Below are 4,036 nucleotides of genomic sequence, written 5' to 3' on the forward strand. Positions count from 1 at the left end.
CTTCAGAAGTGTAGAAAATTTACTGGCACACCAAAGGCACTGTCTTGAGACCTTTGGAGAAATTGACTTTGATTCTTTCTAGCTCTCTGCCCCTAGTTTGTATGTGACCTTGGGGAAGCTCTTGGATCTTCCTGAATCTCACATTCCTTGTCTCTGGTTGGACTAGAAAGGCTTAGGTTATTTTTAGCTTCAAGAGTCTATGACATCATGGTTCCTTCTCTACGAGTGTTCTCTTGAGAACCAAGCAGAATCAATATTTTTCAGGGGAACACAAGTACAGAAAAAGTATGTTGTATTGTCAAGTTCTCCCCTTCCCAGGTTATGACTCCTTCTGTTATTTTTGGCTGAGCTCTACCTTCCTTCTTTGGTCCAGTACCAGGGCTACCATTTGGGAACTGATACTCGAGCTCCAGTTCCTTCCCAGGAACAGCCTCAGCAAGTCATTTTACCCTTTGCTGCTCACTCTACACGGGTAAGTCTCTTTGAGAACATCTTAATGAAATATTTCCTCATCACTGTGGACAAAGGGGTTTTTATTGTTGGTGTGTCCCATTATTTTCAAACTCAGGGATTCCTCCTTTATTGTTTCCCTTTCCTCTAATTCCTTGTCCACCATCTGCTTCTCTTTCATGGCTGCATGTTTCTTCTATTGGTGTTGCGGGCTAGGTCAGCAGCTGCAGGAGAACTTGATTAGTGCCTTGCCTCTGTGCCGATGCATTTCCCTGACAGCATCGATCCTGGGCGCTTTCGCTTGGCAGGCAGTTCCACAGAGGAGGAGCTTGGACTGCAAAGGAGGTGGACTGTTGTCTGTTCAAGGTGAGTTTAGGGCAGGCTACTAATTCATTCCTCTTTGCTCAGCTGTTAACTTTGCTTAAATAGGAACTGCTTGCATATTTTTATTTAAAATCCACTGCCTGACCGAAACCTTGTGATGTCAAGATTCAGACAATTTTTATTGCTAAGTTATTAGTCCTTTGAAAGAAGGAAAATTTGATGTTTAATATTTAAGCAGTTTCTATTTTGCTGAATTCTTTGATATCTGAATCTTAACTGTGTAACTGTTTAAGGTCCATTTCTAGAGACTCTTCCAGACATTTAAAGCACTACAGGAATTTATGTGTAATGCTCTTGCATGAAAAATTTCCATTCATTTCTTGCCATGGTGGTCATTGCCAGGAGATATGTTCATTAGGGATGAAATAAAGAAGTATTTTATATTTTGATGCATTTCAATTTGTCCACTATACTAGACTTCTCTTGAGGACAGGAATAAATTCCTTTCATCTTTAAAATGTTATCACTTCTTTAGATTTTGGAAAAATTAACAGCATTTAGCACAGGGAAATTGCATTATCTCTGGGCAAAGAGGATAACTCCAAGCATTTTTATTCAATTTTTTTTCTTGATTTTTGGTTTGAGGTTCAGGAGTCATTAAAAAAAACTGGCACAAATGTGCCTGGGTATAGACGTGACTAAGGGTTCATTTCTCCATGCATTTTAAGGACATCCCTGCCTTTAGGGAGCCTATGCCTCCCTTAACCAAAATTCTAGCTCCACAAAACTGTCATGTGACATTTCAAAGGCATATTCTATTACTTGTACAAAATTTAACTACAATTACTCAATAACCCAAAACAATCTATTCAACTTATTCTTTTCATGGTCCATAATTCCTAAAAGTTTGTACCATACCAATATAAGAAAATGTATTCACAAGCTTCCAGCAGAGTGCAGTACTAACCATTAGGTACAACAAAAAAATGTAGTATTGTGAAAGGAAGCTAAAACCCGCTGTGGTTTCAAATTAGCAAATTTATTCATGAGTGCTAATTGTGAATTAAACTGTAGATGTAAAACCACCACAACATCAACCTTCTTCCATAAGCTGTGTCCATTTCCATGGACAAAGAGGCAGCCTAATATGGTGGAAAGAACTGGGGCTTTGGTATCTAGTCTTGGGTCCTCCATTTACTTTGCCAGATGACCTTCCCAAATCATTCAGCCAGTTGGCCATAGTTTCCTTAAGTGTAAGGTGGTGATAGATAATTCCAGATCAAAGGAGACTGTATGAAAATATTCCCCAAACTATAAAGTCATATTCACATACTTTTTATTTATGGTTGGAGGTATATTTGGAATGCCTGCTTCACTGAGAGCCCTATTTTCTAGGAATCGTCCATGCTCCTAACCTTTCCTAAGGAGGTAGGCATAACAATCACATTTGTGCCTCCCTCCCTGGTGACTCTGGTGGACACGTGATCAAGGACACAAATGGCGGTGAGGAATCAGATCTCTCAAAATTAAAGAGACTCAAGAGTGCCCTTAGATAGCAATCTGGTGATCATGAGAAATTGGGATCTATGGTGGCCATTTTCGACCATGAGCACACTGACGAGTAGGCAGGGAATGCTGGAGAATGGAGTAGAGAGAAGCAAAAATAGTACATCATGTGGTCACAGAGGAGACAGAGGAAGTACCTTGGTTCTAGGTCTCATTCTTAATCCAGTGTATGGGCTGAACACTGATTTTTTTTTTCCCTAGGATGACCAGAAGATGGCCTGTTTTTACCTCACAATAGACTCCCCTTGAGTGGCTTTCTCTTCCTGGCAATAAGTAGAACTTTGGCTAAAACATTAATACCTCAATTGAAAGGTCATTACCAAGAACACCATAGATTTTATTGTACCAAAAGCAAAAATTTCCAAACGCCCTTTGTAGCTACCAAGATGAACTCTTTCTAGATATGTTTTTCCAACTGTAAAATGCAGACTGCGACATAGAAGATTCAAGAACAAGTTCAATTTGCACCACACAGATTTACTAACTAGATTTGAAAATGTAACTCAAACAATATGAGGTGTTACCCTCCAAATGAATTCTATCCTCTGGTCCCCATTTATGAAGCTTCACAATCCATAGAAGGTACCCCAGTATAATAAAAACAACATACATTTTAGAGTTAGACTCAGATGGAAGTTCTGCCTCCTCTAAATATGAGCTCTGTAAATTTGGTCAAGTTATTTAACCTCTTAGCCTCAGTTTCCTCATCTATACATTAAGAGTAACAACAGTTCCCTTTCAGTTTGTTGTAAGGAATAAATGAGATAATTTATGGGAAGAGCTTAGCACATGTCAGATACTCAGCAAATGTTCATCTCCTCCTTCCCCTCGTTCACCATGTAAGTCCTTTTTTTTCTTACAACAAACCACATAATATAACTCCAAATTAATAAGCAGGGTGTGGAAACTAGAAGGAAAACAAGCTCTTTTTGATTTCTTGGCCTAGTCAGTCAGAAAGTTTCTTACATTATTGTCAAAAAGAGGAAATACATAGGGCTTAAAATCTGACTTTAGGCAGAAGGGACTTTATTTAATTCAGATATGCATATTTCTGTCAGCAAATTACTCTTTCGGTGCAGTAACATGTGACGCCAACACATGTCCAAGCCAGTGCGTGCGTGTGTCTACATGTACTAGCAGGGCCCAGCCAACAGAGTGGCTTTGTTTATCCCATAAACTCAAGCTTGATTTGTTAAGCATATCTGCTCATTTGCATGAAGAAAGCTAGAAAGCTTCACATACCGGGCACACTGCTTCAATATTCAGTAATAAAATCTATTAAGCCCATAAGTTATTATTTAGCTTAAAAGAGGAATATTCTTGACAAGGAAGTCCTATGAGAAATGTAGTACATGATATCACAGGAAATGATTTCTGGAGGACGGCGATGAGTCTAACCAAATCTTTTTAGATTACTCCAGGCCTGTCAGTCCATGTAATGCTATAGAAAACCAGGTGCATTCATTAAAATGTCTGATTCCCTATGTGATAGATACAGCAAATAATCTCCTAGAAACCAAACCTCAGTGACTATGATCAGTTTGCAGCCTAAGGTTTAAATTGCATGTTTTCAAAGGAGGTGCACAAAAAAGAGGGCAGGAGGACCATGCACTACTAGCTTTGTACATGAATAATTATTCCTTAAGGAACCTAACAGAAAACATGGAAGAATCACAAATACTTTTCTAAAGGTACT

General features: G+C 38.9%; 1 long non-coding RNA gene across 1 annotated transcript; it reads left to right on the forward strand.

Annotated features, from left to right (window-relative positions):
- The first annotated feature begins 439 nt into the window (after nt 1-439).
- LOC114486671 (uncharacterized) lies at nt 440-2,801 on the forward strand. Its single transcript, XR_003680772.1, has 3 exons — nt 440-472; nt 672-816; nt 2,542-2,801. It is a non-coding gene; the product is annotated as an uncharacterized lncRNA (long non-coding RNA).
- Nucleotides 2,802-4,036: the final 1,235 nt, after the last annotated feature.

Source organism: Physeter macrocephalus, chromosome 8 (assembly GCF_002837175.3).
Source record: "Physeter macrocephalus isolate SW-GA chromosome 8, ASM283717v5, whole genome shotgun sequence".
NCBI lineage: Eukaryota > Metazoa > Chordata > Mammalia > Artiodactyla > Physeteridae > Physeter > Physeter macrocephalus.